The 18,119-nt window shown below is 37.2% G+C and overlaps 1 long non-coding RNA gene across 1 annotated transcript; it reads left to right on the forward strand.

Annotated features, from left to right (window-relative positions):
- The first annotated feature begins 6,527 nt into the window (after window positions 1-6,527).
- LOC122671663 lies at window positions 6,528-16,543 on the forward strand. Its single transcript, XR_006334374.1, has 3 exons — window positions 6,528-6,537; window positions 15,641-15,650; window positions 16,458-16,543. It is a non-coding gene; the product is annotated as an uncharacterized LOC122671663 (long non-coding RNA).
- Window positions 16,544-18,119: the final 1,576 nt, after the last annotated feature.

Raw genomic sequence — 18,119 nt, forward strand, 5'->3', positions numbered from 1 at the left:
GTCAGAAGACTCGGACCATCCAGAATCAAGATCGGGCTCCACTAATTTTCAATTTTTTGAAACCCTAAAAAAAAGCATATCCAGTGCTCAAGGTTCCCACCATTGCAAGGTTTGAGGAGGGTCATAAATTACACAATCTTACCCATGCTTTTGTAGATAAGCTTTTTCCAAACTCGAACCCATGACCCTTTTTTAACCCCATGTTTAATCAAATTTAAAATTGTCAAGGGCATAGCGTGTTTACTCATGGTTTTATAAGATAGTATTGGGATTGGTGTCGGTCTACTGGTATGATTTGGTCACATCAGGACAAATCTTTTAACTTTAAGGAAAAAAGACATTACTTGATCATGTGGCTCCTACATCAAACACAGGAGTGCACGTAAGTATCACCCTACCCTTGAGAATTCAAAAATCCCATAATGTTGATGCTCCCATGCACACTCCCGATGCCCCTACGTGGATACAGGTGCTACACAGCCAGTCATTAATCTTTTCCCTAACCCCTAATCCCTAATGTTACTTAGAATTTTATTTTTAAACAAGTTTATCCTCAATTAGAGTGTGATAAGATAATATTGAACACCGCCAGTGACACGCGCAATCCAATGCCCTTTTTTTCTATACGATGGTTTTGTGTACAAGCGTTAAATTCCCAAATAAGTTGAGGTGTTAGTGGTTTAACAATAAAGGGAAGAAGTCAAGGGTAAGGTGTAAATGGGTGGGAAGTGGGAAACATGATGAGAAGATTCTCATCATGGTATGCCAAAGATGACACATGAAGAGAAGGTTCTCAGGTATTTTAGAAAGTTCATAAATAATTTGAGGATTAAGTAAATCTTTTCAAAAAATCAAACTATATATTGAATATAAAATAAATTTTAAACATTTTTTTTTTTTGTGAGAATAAAAAGATATATTACCTAAAGAAAATATTACATCTAAAAACCTATATGAGTTTGTCCGTTTGTACAGTAATGAAAGATAAGATTAGAGAAGTTCCGAGTTGCCTCAGCAAAGGTCAAAAAACTTTCAACGAGATTTCAAGGGATTGGGTGTGTGTGAGGGTTTCGTAGGAGATTGTAGGGCTCCTTGTTGGATATCCACACATGCTGTATAGAGATTCGTTCAGCCTTTGCTCTTTCCCATCCCTATAGCAATCCTGGATGTTCAACTTCACGCAAATCCTGTGTTAGAGTATGACCTGTAACTAATAGAAAATCGTGGCCATGAAGCAAAAGCTTAAAGGTTTACTGGGCTAACTTAAGAGCGAGTTCAAAAATTCCTGCAACCAATAAACCATGTGATTTCAAAAGAGGGTTAGTAGGCATATGCAACCATAAAGGATCGATATTACATTGCAATTGCTCCATTATGGTAGAAGACTTGGTAGGGGGTCTGATATTCATATCATCAGCCCACTTAAGAACATTGTTAATGATAAGGAGAGGATTGGCTCACAAGCCACGCATACTGCCTTTGTTTCTTACATCCCAAATGAAATAACAAGTAATAATAAAAATAGACAAAATCCAAATAAAAGATTATTTATTAGGAGCAAAGTTGTTAAAAGCAGAGGCACGCATATGCATGATAGATGGGGCTGAAAGATGCTTAGTTCTCAATCCCAGAGGACCACAAACCCAAACACTCTTAATCCATTCACATGATATGAAAAGATGCCAGATGGATTCATCGTTAGTTCCACAGAAAACACATGTAGGGTCGATTGGCATCCATTTGGAAATAGAGGTTCTAACAGAAAGTCCTGCATTTAAGACACGTCAAAAGAAAAATTTAAAACGAGGGTGGATATTAAGATGCCTAAAAAACTTCCACCATTTAGGGAAAAGTTGGTTGCAAGATGGTGGTTGGCTGAGGTATGCAGCTGCCTTCTTGGTGGAAAACAGACCATTCGTTGATAGTGAACATCTCCATACATCCTCAGCAAAAGAAATATGAATACGCATAATGTTACGAACAATAGTAGGGGAGAAGACTGAAAGTAACTTAGTTCGATTCCATTGCAAATTTGTCATAAAATCAAAGACAGCAGTTTGTGTAAACATAGTTGTACAAATTGGGGAGAGTAAATACCTGATAGAGAAGGAATCCAGGGGTCGTGCAAGCATGAAGTTGAGGATCCATTCCCAATAACCCTTTGAACCATATTTTTGAGTGTGGGAAGGGTCTTCACTATACTATTCCAAGTTCAAGATCCTCTCTTTGATAGAGTTTTTGGGTCAAAAATAGAAGATCTAGGAAAATACTTGGCTTTGAGAACCTTAGCCCAAATACTCGAGGGTTGAGAGAGTAATTTCCACCCAAGCTTCAAAATAAGGGCCGGGTTTTGAATAGTGGAAATTTTCGGATTCCTAAACCACCATCCTTTAGGGGTTTACATATTGTATCTCAACCAATCAGGTGGCCCTTTTTATGACTAAGATGGTCATTATTCCAAAAGTGGAGGTAAATGGAGTCTAGTTGTTTGCAAATCTTTTGTGGGAAGAGGAAGCTAGACATGAGATAGGAAGGGGTCGAAGCCAGAACTGATTGGATAATGATTCTCCTCCCTGTAAATGAGAGGAAATTAACTTTCCAGGAGGACAGCTTAGCTCTAACCCTTTCCACAATCATGTTAATATCTTTGCACTTGGATCGAGAATGTATCAGCTTGGTCCCAAGGTAAAGGGAAGAGGGTGACATTTCCTTCATCTGAAGGATGGAGCACAAATTGGCACAATGAGCATGGTTGACATTCTTACTGAAATAAATTTCACTCTTGTTAAAGTTAATCTCTTGACCAGTTAGATCAGAGAAGAGTTCAAGAACAGATTTGATTGTAAGAAAATCACCAGTTGTTGCTCTAAAGAAAATAAAGGAGTCATCAGCAAATAGTAAGTGAGAGATTTCAAGTGCAGACCTGACTACCTGATTCCTTAAAAAAACCAATGTCTCAGGCACCCAATAATCTAGAGAGAACCTCCATAGTGAGGAGGAAAAGGTAGGGACTTAAAGGACATCCCTGCCGAAGCCCTCTAGAAGGCTTAAGATACCCAACAGAGTTACCAACAATTTTAAAAGAGAAAGAAACAGTCGATATAAGAGTGGTCATAAGTGAAATCTAGTGTGCATCAAAGCCCAAGAAGGTGAGAAGATTACTTACCATTTGCCATTCAACCCTATCATAGGCTTTCGACATATCCAACTTAATAGCTGCATAACCAGACCTACCTTTAGTTTTTCTTAAAAATGTGAAAATTTCCTAAGCAATAAGAATGTTATCAGAGATTTGGCGCCCAGGAAAAAAGGCAACTTGGAAGGGGGAAATAAAAGAGGAGAGAAGGGGTTTCAGGCGCAACGCAATGATTTTGGCTAGAATTTTATACGTGACATTGCAAAAGCTTATTGGCCTAAAATCAGCAACAATTGAGGCCTGGTCAGATTTAGGAATCATGCAAAAGAAAGTATGGTTGCACCCAAGAGGAATAGAGGTAGTAGAAAAGAACTGATGAACACACATAGAAATGTCCTCCCGAATAAACTCCCAAAAATGGTGGAAAAAGTAAGCCTGAAAGCCATATGGTCCCGGGGCTTTGAATGCTCCAGTAGAAAAGACAGCCTTTTTTATTTCAGCCAGGTCAGGAATGGAGGCAAGGGAAGAGGCATTGATTATTTCAGAGGTTGGGGGTAAAAGGCATTGTACAATGGAGGAGTCAACTTTTTATCGTGGATCTGAGCAATTTCAGCCTTTCTCGTGGATTTGAGCAATTTCAACTTTTTATTTTTGTTTGATAGATAGGATATTTTGGGTTTAGATTAATGAATCGAAATTCCTTTCACTTATGGTGAAAAATAATTCTTCCATTATGAAAGACCTTCCTACATGAACCACCTCAAAAAACTCTTCTGACGAACTATTTTACATTGTAATACCAATCATTTCTTCAATTGCAGTCATACGATTATCATTCAATATAACCTCTACGAGACTCTCCATTGATCAATACTATAAATTTTTAATCCATATAAGTCACGGGGCTGAAACCTTGTGGATAGGTTGACCTACTGTCCACTTCTCACATGTCAAATTTATACTCTTTGGTATAGTTTAAATTTATGTTTATCAGACACATAAACATAAATAGATGTGTTTGGTATGATTTATGACCCCTATTTCTCATTAAAATAAATCAATATAAGCAGAAATTCATAAACAGCTTAAAAGTTGTTTATGAATTGTCATAATAAACTGTTAGAGTTTGGTTATGCGGGTATCATTAATGAACATGAGCAGAATTTCTATTTAAGTGAGAATAAATTGGTAAAATTAACAAAAATTAGAACAAAGCCTATTTTTACATCCCTCTCTCTCCAACCCCCACCCCGCTCCCACCATAATACATAATATATCTTGACTTGAGAATACCAAACCTATTTTTCATTATATAATCTATTATGTCTAGTAGTAACCAAACGATTATTATTTATAGCCCATAACCTATTATCACAATTGATTATCCATAAATATGTTATAAATAAAATATAAACTATGCCATAGAGAGCATTAAAGGCAAATCAAATAGTCAAACAAAATTTGAGACTACTAAGAGGGTGCATGAGATTGCAGTAACCATATAATCAGAATTAGATAGATCGAATCAGACCATATGAATCAAAATCAGCCATAGACGATCTTGATTCCTTCTGATTCAACACAACCAATTCTTGGTCCAAAACCCTAGGTCACTAAGTTTTTCAGACATGAGGACCAATTCCGTAATTTCTTTTAACCGATTCCAATCCACGTGTTTTGAATCTTTGACTAAAGTAAGTGCATGGACATATATGAAAATGTAAGACATTAAATGAAATATATAGGTAAATTATTGAATTTGAGTATGAAATTTGACATGTAACCATATCATTCATCAACATGGCATGATACGCCTGTGCAAAGATTCTCTTGATGGCTAAGCCGCTATGTACCAAATGATCTTTTATCTAAGTTTATGGTGGAATATCAATACCTCTTTAATTAAAGGGATAAGTACGAGTACCCCCCTGTAATGCACCCAATATTCCTCATACCCCCCTAAGCTTCTGATAAGTCCACGTACCACCCCTCAATATTCCACGTACCACCCTGCTTTATCCCCCTAATGCCATTTAAGTCCACACCAGGTATTAAATGCTATAAAATGACCAAACTACCCTTCTATCTTTTCTAAAATTTGAAAAGACCTAATTGCCCTGACCTATTTACTAAAATTTGAAAAGACCAAAATGCCCTCATCTTTCCCAAATCATCATCTTCTTTTGCATACACACCACCACCACCACCGCCGCCACGCCACCACCACCACCCACCACCGCCACCACCACCACCACCACCACCACCCATTACCACCACCCACCATTAACACCATCACCAACCCAACCCCTTCATTCTTCTCGTTCTTCCCCCCCAAACAACTAAGTTCCGGAACCCCTCAAATCTCTCCACCCCATTTTCCTTTTTTTCTCTTTCTTTTCCAAGTGCAACGCATCTCTCAAAATCTTTCTTTTCCGTCCGTTTAGTTTCTTCAAATGGCTTTCGTTTCATCTCTCTTTTAAGAACAAAAACCAGAGAGAGATAGAGAGGGGTGACGAGGGAGAATACATTCACGGAGAGAGCAAGCGAGACCTCTCTTTATAGCTCTTTCTGGGTTCTGGCGTTCCTTTTTTTTTTTTTGGAAGAACAAAAAAAATGTTTTTTTTTTTTTCCCTTTTGTTTCAGCCACCGACCTGCGAAGGGCGATTGATAAATCTATCGATCTTCGTAGCCGATCGTTATCCTCCTGTGTTAATCAGGTACTGGTTTCCTTTTTTTGCTGATTTTAGTTTCGATAATAAGTTTTCTTAGATTTAATGGGCTATAATTCTGTGGTTTTAGGAGTTCCGAGGAAATTTACGATTTTTTATTCGAAAGTATTTTGACGGTAAATAAGGACGGCGACACTCGTTTAGAGTTTTCTCAACGGTAATGGTCTCTTCCTTTTTTTTTCGAGAGAAAAAAATCATGTGGTTCATTCGGTGTTTGCTTCTCTTGTATTTGTTGTCATCCATTTGTCATGAAATGTTGCGTTTTGATATGATTCTCCCATCAATGAGCGGTCTTGTTGGTCATTGACTCTTTGTAAACTTTGGTTACTTTGTGAATTTTTGCATGTACTTCACATGCTGGGATGAGAGACAGTAAGGTGGGTTTCACGATGGGATGGTGATGGTGTTAATGGTGTGCGGTGGTGGTAGTGGTGGTGTAAAAGAAAATGATGATTTGGGGAAGATAAGGGCATTTTGGTCTTTTTAAATTTTAGCAAATAGGTCAAGGCAATTAGGTCTTTTCAAATTTTAGAAATAATAGAAAAAATGGTAGTTTTGTCATTTTATAGCATTTAATATCTGGTGTGGACTTAAATGGCATTAGGGGGATAAAACAGGGATGGTACGTGGAATATTGAAGATTGGTACGTAGACTTATCAGAAGCTTAGGGGGTACGAGGAAAATTGAATGCATTATAAGGAGGTACGCGTACTTATCCCTTAATTAAAAGTGGAGAGTGGCGGAGAAAACAAAATACATATCCAAACAAAAGACTAGTGGCTTGGTTACTTAATTTTAAAACATTTCTTTTTGCCTTGTGTATAGTGCTTATTGTCCATCGCCAACCCAACATCAACATCCATGTGTAGCTTTCAACCCAAAAAAAAAACAAAAACACATCCATGTGTAGCTTGGATCGAGGGAACGCCATCAATTTAGCTAGTTCCATTTGGTTGGATATAAAGTGAAGTGAAAAAAATAATAATAATACTAATAAAAGAATTACTAGGATGTTTGTTTGGAATTAAATTTTTTTTTTTCGGTAAACGTTTGGAATTAAACATCCATTTTAGTTAATCCAAACATTAAAAAAAAAGTTTAGATTTTTTTAAAACCTGAAAATTTAATGTTTTAGATGATATTTGCCTTGAAATTAGTAGCCATATGGTTGATTACTTGGTTGTAACGGTTTAACTTAGATCCAACCCTATGGACCATTTTCGGTTCAATGGTTCATTATTGAACTGGGCATCCAATCCTTCGATCACTTGGTCATTACTTAATTGTATTAAAAGTCTAATCAACGATAATATAGTGGATCCTGTTATTGGTAAAACCTGATTTCGGTCTAGAAGGTGGTTCAGAGTATCTTCAGAAGGCCGTTTTGGCCTCGAAACGAATTTGGATAGCCTAAAAAGTGCGTACATCATTGCCTAAGACAGTGAGTAGTGTAGAACTTGTGAGATCTTCGAAATGATATGTATTTCGACATATGTTCAGTTCTGGTCCGACCTTGACCAATTGGTCATTTTTGGGTTATAGGGGCATTTCTGTACTTTCTAGATTAGGGCTTCTCTATATATTATTCTTTTATTTGGAAAGCCATATGTTGAGGGTTTGTAACATTTCAAAGATAGTAAAATTCATTACGTTGCTCGGCATTGGATGTAGCTTCCCATCTTGGGGTGAACCACGTAAATTCCCTGTGTTGTGTGTTGCTTCTTCTCTTTCATTTTTTCGTTTTCTTCTGCAAATCACCACTTTTGGGCGTTCTTTCTTAATAGATCCAATGGTCGTAAAAAATGTCGATCAAAATAAGAAATGATCATATTAGAGTTGATTTGGGAGTAGCTCCAATATATAATATACTATAAGAAATTTGTTTGAGATAGCATGGTCATGTTTGACGGAGGCGTTTGGATTAAGGACAAACCTAAAATGACCCTAAGAGAAGTGACCTCGAATAGAGCTGGTTGGAGGGCGAAGATCCATGTAACCAGCCCCATTTGGTTGGGATAAGGCTGAGTTGTTGTTTTTTTTTTGTTATGCAAAGAGTTGTTTTTATATGTGTAGTTGAGTTTTGTATTTCTACATATTCAAATTGATATCATTTTATCAAATGAAAAAAATGCACATACCTACCTTACTCGTCTCAATCGCACACGACCATGGTTTGAGGTATTAGTATCGGATCACTCATATCAGGTGATTTGTCTTGGTATTGCTAGCCATCGATTTCGATATCGTGCCGATTGTCGATATTGTATTGGTGATACAATAAAGACCAAAAGTAAAATAGTAAAAAAAACCTGATGTTTTTAGGAAAATCAGGGGCAAACTTGTCTGATACGGGTCTAACCATGTCGATACGTATCAGTATTGTATTGATTTTGAAGGTGATTGATGCTTGATATGATATCGTGCACTAAAACCTAAAGGTAGCGACGGAAGCAATTCGATCCAATATCTATCTAAAATTTTATAGCCAAGGATCTCAATAAACACATCCATTAAATTTAAACAACAGGGATTCGTGGTTACCTATAACACAGATGACATATTCCTTCTAAGGAACGCAACACTCGAAGTGTGATCTCCGTCAAACGCATCATCTTCAATAGTTGAATCCCAATCTTGAAGAAAATAAGACTATCTTTTTCTCTATTTAGTTGTTTCCTCTAATTTTTATGTTGTGCAATTAGGGTTTCACCCACAATTTCTCTAACATATAAAAAAACAAGTATGAAGATTACAATCTGACGTAGCTAAGTGGTATAATCCTAAAAGATGACACTATAAAAGTTATAATTTGAAAATCTTTTATGGTAAAAATTTTTATTACACTTTCTATCTCACACAACCAACATCCACAATGGACCTTGCAATCATGAAATAAAATTACGTACTACCATAAAATCTAATCCATTGTTTATCATTACGAGGGTGACTAGACCAGTGACTGGACCCAAAAACATTTGAAACGTTTTTTAATATTTATTTAATATTATAATAAAATTAAATATTTTTTTGCTAACAATTTACAAAACAATTACTAGGCATCGTATTTCAACTAGTCACAATCCATGAACTCTCTTACTTGGATGTTCTCCCTAAACGGGCAATGTAAACCTGAGTGACATCCTTTTTTACATTCATATCTTATACACTGAGCGACCGATGTATAGTTAGACATCAACCATTGAGACACCACAAACGCACAATATACTAACGCAATAATAAGTACCTCTCCGATACGTACAAAGAAAAGAAACTATTGAAAATTCTTTGTTAAACACAACTGGTGGTGAATCATTCAAAAATTTCAATGGATTAGTGTTCAACATATTAAAGTGTATGTATTTATATTTTCAAATCAACCCCATTGAGGAAATATACAATACAACTCTATAACAGAGTACCCAAGTCTATCCATAAATGATAACAAATAATGATACTATTATGTAGTTGTACATTTTTTTACCAAAAAAGAAAAAGAAAAAGTGTAGTTGTACATTTAAAGATTAATTATAACAACCATACAATAACATTACAATTATTTAATTTAATCTCATTAAATTGATTGGATGGACGCATGTAAAATGTACGACCAACAAAACCATGCATAAGACACATAAAAGATTTTTCACCATTACATGACAATTTGTTATCGACTCTTTCATTATTTTATCTTTTACTACTGAATATGCCAAAATTTTCATTTGTGTTTTAAATATTTGTTTTTAACATACAGAAATATTATAGTATTGAAAAACAATTGGTTTGATTTTATTATAAAATCATAGGCCACACTTTGTTGTTATTTAATTCCATTTGAAAGCGCAACTATTAATAAAATATGACTTAAATACAACAAGAAGTGTTATATATGTATGGTAACTACGTACTGAATATTTGACGTCTCAAGTATAAAAAAACAAAGAAGAGCGAGAGAGAAATTGTTTATGGGAAAAAGGTTCTTTGAGCCGTTGGGTATGGTATAGACTCTCTTACTCTTTCTCTCTCTCTCTCTCTCTCTCTCTCTCTTGGCATCGTTGTCTTTCAATGTTCGATATCATTTTAATGCATCTCATTAACGCGTTCCTCTATTTGTGATATCAATTGGTTCAATTTTATTATGAAACCAGAGGCCACACTTTGTCGTAATTTATTTCCATTTGAAATCACAACTATTAATAAAACATGACTAACACTACAAGAAGTGTTATATATGGTAATTAATTACTGAAAAAGGCGTTTTAAGTACAATGAAAAAAGAAGAGAGAGAGAGAGAGTTCTCACATGAATTGGCATTGCTGCCCTTCAATATACAATATCATTTTGCAGCATTTCATTAGTGTGTTCGTCTATGTTACTTGCTCAGAGAACCCTCTTCCTTAATTTATTTAAGCAAGTGAACTGAACATCATAATCCACTTGACATGTGCTCAATTGAGGTAAATATTACTTGAATAGCCCACTTAGATACAATTTAATCTTAGGCCTAAATTAATGTAATGTGACGTTTTAATTAACGTTCAAATTTGACGAATGTTTATGGTTTACCTCGTAACAATCTACTTATTCGGCAAAAAAGGGAGAAAGAATGCCACCCGATCGTGCCAGACACATCGCCCCTGCACCCCGACATAGGGGTGCATGAAATGATCGTCGCACCTGTGGTCATTTCCAAGGTTCCAGGAGGTGCAACGGTCATTTTACTTGCCCTTGTGTTAGGTTGAAGGGACGGCATGCACTGCACAATCAGGTGGCATTTTCTTTTCCATTCAAATCAGATATGTTCTACCAAATTTGTGATACAAAGTTTTAATAAGTGGTTGAAAAACCTACAATAAATAGTTTTAGTTTTAGAAATACAAGGTGAGAAGAGGACTGATTTCTTTTTTTTTTTTGGGATAGAAAGCGGACTGAATTTAACATCAGGCTAATACAATTCATACAATTCATACACTATGTATGCAGTGATTAATTTGACGAAAATCAACTCCCTACATGATTCATGTAGTTCATTTATCAGTTGTTAAATTGGAAAACAATATAAACAATTAAGAGATTGATTAATTTTGAGATCCAGATATTAATAAGGGGTGATGTTCTTTGTGCCTCAACGCAGCCTGTGCCTAGACACATGGGCCTGACATTAGGGGGGTAGGGTGGTCATTTTGCCCACTCCATGTGTCTGTGTTAAGCCTAAGCTCCTAGTATAGAGAACATTTGACCTATTAATAAATAAGAATAAAAGGTTGCCAAGCTACTTGAAGTCTGTGCCAAACATACGAAAGACAAAATGACCATGCCCCGATCCTCATAAAATGAAAAATCTCACTCTTGTTGGATGCGCTTCCACATGCACTCTCATTGGATTCCTTATTAGTGAAGATGCCATATAGCCTGACAACGATCCCCTTCCTTATAGGGGAGTGTGGCTCTGTTTGTGTCGAAGCCAATGGGAACACACACGGAAGAATCATGGAGGGTAGCATTTCACCTTTCATGGGGTGGGGCGGTCATTTTGCCCTCTCTATGCATGGGCGTAGGTGCGTAATGTGTACACTTTCTCCAAAGAATATTATTTTTCCTAAGGCTCCGTTTGATTCGACGTAAGAGTTTGGAAAATTTTACCAGCCTCGAAAACCTTTTCCCTAAAATCTTGAAAACGTTAGGGTAAATGAAGGTTTAAGCAAGTGATAGGATTCCATGATAAAAATCACGAGAAATGTAGTGACAATAGACTGCTTCGTCCACCTACCCAAGTCACAAGGCCTCAACCTGCTTAGCTGGGCCAACTGCAATTTTTTATTTTATTTTATTCTATTTTCCCCCTCTTCTCGCTTCCGTATCGTCCTTTGTATTATTTATTTTTCAATTTTTTTATCTTCCGAACGCGGAGATGAAGAGCGGCTACAAAGAGATATAAGATATTAAGATATCAGCTTCTGTTGGGTTGCGGAATAGGTGATTGCAATTGCAGAGCAGGTTATTTGTTGCAGCTAAACCTTTTCAACTATAAGAGACATTGAGACTAATTTTATAGAGTTTACCTATCTCTTTTCTTCTTTCTTTTTTCGAAGGGAATTGGATTCATTGTTGATTGAGTATAATTGATCAGAAAGGAACTTTTCTCTGCTGCTTAAACCCTAAGTGCACATCGAGGATATCCCTGGAAAAAAAGGTACTTTGTGGCTATAATTGAATTTTATTTACCTTTACGTGAGATCTGGTTCTTCGGTCTATGTTTATATCTCCATACTTCGTTGGATTCATTTTATGGAAAGGTAGGTTTTTTATTCTTATTATGAGGTAAGTTTGACAATTTGTTTTGATGATAAAATTGAAGAATTTTGGTATTTTTTTTTCACTTTTGGTTGCCTCATTGTTGGAATTCATTCTGACTAAATAAAAAAGTCACAGGCTTTTGAAATTCTTCGTTTAATAAGTTAAGGGAGATGACATGATTGAAAAAAAAAATCTGAATTGTGAGGAATCCTCTGTCTGTCGCTAGATTCCTCCCCCCTTTGAACGTTAACCGACTTCGGTAATCAAATGAGTTCAGTTTTTTCTGCAATTTCCTATAGGCGATTATCTTCCTACAGTGAAGTCATATTGCATTAGACTTCCCTGTTTTATCGTACCTCTACTAGAGTGTTTGTTGGTTAGGATGAAAGTTTTGATGACAGTCAGTGAGAATGTGATTCACTAGTGCTGCATGTTGAGGAGTTATTTTGCATTTCTTTTTAAGAGGCGATGAGAATACATCTTGCTGCTTCTTGAAACATTTATAATAATATCAAAAGGGAGATTTCTGCATTCTACAAATTGAGGACTGCGAACATGACCCTTCGAAGAGGACTTGACAAGTGATAGTTAAAATCAATTGCGAAGCTGCTGGAAATAATTGGCAGTGGTGAAGTAAAAAAGAAATAGGCTGGGTCAGTGAATCTGGAATCCTGGACTCTAATAAATGATGGCAATATATTTTTTCAAAAGAAAAAAAAAAAAGAAAAAGGGAAATGATGCAATACTTTTCAGAAGAGATAGGACTTGTTTGGAAACAGTTTATGGAATATGAGTTTCATCCCTACCTGTATGATTCTCTTATAGATTTATGTTCCATTGCTGATACCCCCCCAACCGGTGAAAAGAAAAGAAAACTTGGGTGGAAATAGAGGCCTTCTCAGATGATAGAGAGTTCCATTGGATGAGACTGTACAGCAATTCTGATGTGAAAGTTTTCTCTGTGAGACTCTATTGAATCCTTTTTCCGTTAGCCATGTGTCTACCATCTAGACAGGGTCTATCATCATGCCTTTTTAAGCAAATGAGATGATAAGAGGACAGGTACCTTTCTCAGATTGAGAAGCAAACCTTCCAGATTAAAGTGTCATACACTGGTTAGCTAAGGAACGTTAGCTAGATCTGTTTTCCTTTTTTAACTAGAAAACCTGAGAATTCAAACCTCTCACAAAAAGTGCTTCAACTTTTCTCTTGTATTGAACAGTAGTGATGCAGATAAAACACAGGAGTGGGACCTTTGGTCCAATAGGTTTTTTTGTTGTAATAGGCCTACAAATATGGGTAGGAGGTAGGCATACAAGATTTACTTTTTTAGTTAATCTAGTTAGATTTAAATGTTATCAAGTGTTAGTAGCTGGTTGGATTAGGATCTCTATAAGTCCAGCCTTTTTCAAGGTTTTTTTTTTAAAAAAAATTATTATTTTATACTATCCTAGTCAGGTAGAGGGCGGGCCTTGGTGCAACAGTAAGGTTGCTCCATTCTGACAAAGTGGTCACGGGTTTGAGTCTGGAAACAGCCTCTCTGCGTAAGCAGGGGTAAGGCTGCGTACATTATGACCCTCCCCAGACCCCGCAGTGGTGGGAGCCTCGTACACTAGGTACGCCCTTTACTATCCTAGTCAGGTAAGACCACCTCCAAGGTAAGCTATTGGCTAGAGGAATAGTAGGCTTAGTTTGAGTCTTATGTATAAGTTTGTAAGGGGCTACAGCCCTGCCCACGAATTTGATGAATAGAAGTTGGCCTTTTGCCTATGGTTCTGTGGTGATTTAGAATGCCCTTGTTGTGGTGATTCAGTAGGACCCTGGTGGGATTCCAAGAACCCTTGGTGTTGATTCTCAGGTTGAGATATTGGTAGTGATTCCAGCCCTGCAGATTAGGTGGTGATTCCTGATCATATAATATATATATATATATATATATATATATATATATATATATATATATATAATCTTCCATAATTGCATATCAGTTTCAGTTCCTGTTTAGATGCATAAAATTTCTTCTATCGAGTTATCTGGTTTTTTCTCAAACTTGTGTTCTATCCTTAAACATGTGATCCTGTTGTAATCTGATCTCCTACTGGATTTCATTGATTCGGGATTAGCACTGTATTAACAAGCTTATGACTGTCTTTTTTATACTTGTTCTCTAAAGTAACAATTTTTGAGTTTCTTGTATAGCATTCATGAAGAAATTAGTTTATGTTCATCCAACTAACTTTGGAGCTTATGGTTGAGTTGATCTTTTCAGTTAATGCTGAGTGCCCTTGTCAAGTGTACATGGTTTATGTATGCTATCACTTCCTAGGTGTATTGCCTTCTACTTGATTCAATAGGTTAGGCATGGACTATCAACAGACAAGCATTGAGATTGAAAAGAATCTTTGTTTCGCGGGGGAGGGGGTATAGTGTGGTGAAGGGAACATTTAGAAGGTAATTAAAGAGATATGATATATCATAGTGCATACACACTATACACCATTGACTATAAAAATAACCAAAATATTAAAGGGAGAAAAGAAAGGGGGTAAGAATCACTACAATGCATTTGATTTTTTTTTTAAAGTATGTGTGTGTGTGTTAAGTAACGATCTATTGGTAATCAAAGAAAACATACAAGTGGTGTTACAGCAATGATGCAGAATTGGTACATCGATTGAGTTTCAAACTGGGTCTATACCTGGCCCATATTATGGTATTATTTAATTCCAATTTCCCTGCCTATATTCTGCCAGAGGATAGCCATCAGCCAGCATTATTTTTTTTTTTTGGGGGGGGGGGGGGGAAGAATATAGCTATCGGTCTTGCTGATTGAAGGGGGATTAATTCCAGGTCAATCAGATTTATTTGGAGATAATTTTGAGAAGATTCTGTAGGATCCATGCCAGTCTGTATTAAAGAAAGATGCTGCCAAGAATCCATATTGTGTGAGATTTTTGGTGGGGCCCAGCTGTTTAGCGATGTGTTGGTTTCCTATAATTTAGGATTTTTATTGTATTGCTTATCTAGTCCTTTAATGTAGAAGGGGTTTTCTAAGAACCACCCTACAGTAGAGTCGAATCTGAGTTGGAGATGAAAATAGAAGGTTGGCCTCAAATTAGAAGGTTAGTGTTGTAGAACAATCCTGCCAACAGGAGGGCCTGCAAGTCTGCAACTGGGATCGAGTGGGCCTGTTATTTGTCTGAAATTGTCCTCCAAAACCCTGCTGAAACAGGGCTCAGGTTTCAGAGAAGGGATGGCTCGAAGTTGCTGGAGAAGATGGACAGAAAACTGAACTGCAGGGGGGTGCCTCGATCCTTCTCTGGTGATGATCAGCAGCAGCAATCCTTGGAGCTTGATTAGGGAATTAATTCTGGTCTTCCAACACCTTCATCAGCAGTTGATTGCACTCACACAATAGCAGGAACAGTAGGGAGTCGAATAAGAGAAGAAGTAGAAGATAGGAGAGAAGAAGAAAATAAGAAAATAGAAGGTAAAGGGGGATAAGGAGATTTGGCTCTCTCAGCCCGAGGGATTTTGGTTCTCACCAGCCAGGCCTCTCAGCCCTTCATCCACATAATAGGACAATAAAACTTTGCACAAAAGGCATATTCTTATTCATCATAATCGTTGGTGTGGGGGGGGGGGGCGCGCGCTCTAAGGGCATTACATATTTATGGGCAGCTATGCTTCCCTTACAAGTAAGAGAAAATTAGAAACTTGAAAGAAAAGGAAGCAAACTAAAATTAGAAACTTCTAAATAAAAGCAAAGCCTACTTTCTAAATCTAGAATTAGAAACTAAAGAGCTAATGTTGCTAAATAAACAACCACAAATATCTAAGAGAATAATTCTAAAAATAGAAGCTAAACTAAACTCTTAATTCCCCATGCATGGACAAAATTAACCCTTCTAAAAAGTCTTCACACCATCTGGTCCTGGGCCCCACAGGATCTTTTAGTTGTATTCTCACCAAGTCAAATACGGGGCTGTGACACTGTTCACGCGAACAGTGTTTTGGCCTCTTTTTCTTCATATTTTGATCTACATAACCTTTCGTCTTTAAAATTGTTTCCTTTTTAATTAGATTTGTTTATGTAATTACTAGTTTTTATTCCTAAGACTCTTTCTATTTCAGTTCTCTAGATAGATTGGATTTGATTTGTAAGTAGTTTCCAATTAGGATAATGTCTAGCTTGTAAGGGGATCCTTCCCATGCAAGGAAGGATTCAATTGCTGTAATCGATTAAAGGTTATAAATAAAGGAAAGCTGCTGGATTTCAGTGGCCAACAAATTGAAGAAAAAAGAAAGTTTTGGTTTTTAAACCAATGCTATGCTGTGAGATGCAGTGGGGAAGGGTGAGATGCCTGTACCTCTGAGTGGGTGTGAGTGGGATAGTCATCCTACCCTAACCTTCTTCTTTGTTTCTATTTCAATCGATTTCATTGTATGATCTGCTACAAGTTCATCAATTGTTGCCCAGTTTTTTGAAGACCAAATCAGCGTTAAACTTTGTTCAAGAAGTCCTGCCTGAGGCTAGGTCTTTCATGATCCAGCTCTACATTAAGCAACAACAACATCAGCCCTCAGCCCAACACTCAACACATCATAACCACAAACATTTCGCTCTTATAAGGGAATGTCATTTCCATGACACAGTCTTGGACAAACTACCCCTTGTTTAGCCAAGTCATCAACAACTTCATTTGCACTTTGTGGGTTTCACTAAAATTAAACCTGTGTTGGAAAACCTAAACCTGAATGGGTCTTATGAGAGCACTGTTGAATATTCTACCATGAGGGGGAGAGTTAGTGTTAATTCGAGGGTAGGAGAAGTCTAAGTTAGTCATTTTTATTAGTTAAGTCTTTAAGTCTTGTTTATTTACCTTGGTTTTAATTGTATTTTAACTCTAAGTAGGATCCTTAGTTTAATATCACTAGTGGGCCTAGGCCATGATAGGAGGATTCTGAATCCTGTCGTGGCTCTAGGGTTTCCTCATTTCCCCCTTCTTCTCTACCATAATCTCTATCCTTTCTCCTCTCGCAGGTACTGGTTTCAGATCCTGTTTTGCTACATGGTCTTAGAGCTGTAACAAGTACCTGCTTTCTCCTTTAGATCTGTTTTGAGAGTCTTGCAAGGGTTTTCTGGTTTGTGGTGTACAGCCACCTATGCTGTCCTTTTCTTTGTGAAACCCTAGTTGATAGAATATATAGACATTGGGTTTCATATACCGATGAAGATTGATGCATTTGTCTGTAAGATCATACCTGCAGAAAATCATATACTGTCCAAGCATAGGAGTGGCTGTTGGAGTCTCCCGGAGCGTGGAGGTGATGTCTATAACTCAACAGGCTGAGGTTGCTAGCCAACCTATTCAAGACAATGTGAGGAGGCTCCAGAACATTGCTTCTCTAACTTGCGGATGAAGGTTTGATGGTCTGCGATCTGATTATTCGGCTGCTGCTAATGTTCTCTCACATGCGTACTCCTTCCATCATTTGACTCTTCTGTTATGATCTATTTCCTCAGATTTCAGACCAGCCTTGCAACCATCCCTGATTCTATCTCAGGAGGCTTTTTTTTTTTTGAGTTACCGTTTGCTGATCCGGCTGCTGCATCACTTGGAATCAAGAGGGGCTGGAGTTCAGAACCCTGCCCCAAATTTTTAGCCCCAACAGAACTCCATCGAAGGAGTTCTCTTCTTCGTGGTACATACTGTTTTTCGATTCTGTTTTCTCGGACTGAAACTCGAATCTGGGTTATGATCTCTCCACCAAGCACTGTTTCAGTCGATTACAGTGAGTCTTCAAGTGGCTGATGCACTTGATTGAGTGTTGGACTCAATAGGTTAGGGAGTAAGGGACTTACCTTCGGATTCTCGAAGTCTGTCCGACCCTATTTGGGTGGGATGGTACATCTGAAATCAATCTGGTCTTCTGCCCCCTTGTTCTTGTCGTAAGT

Source organism: Telopea speciosissima, chromosome 8, assembly GCF_018873765.1.
Source record: "Telopea speciosissima isolate NSW1024214 ecotype Mountain lineage chromosome 8, Tspe_v1, whole genome shotgun sequence".
In the NCBI taxonomy this organism is placed as follows: Eukaryota; Viridiplantae; Streptophyta; class Magnoliopsida; order Proteales; family Proteaceae; genus Telopea; species Telopea speciosissima.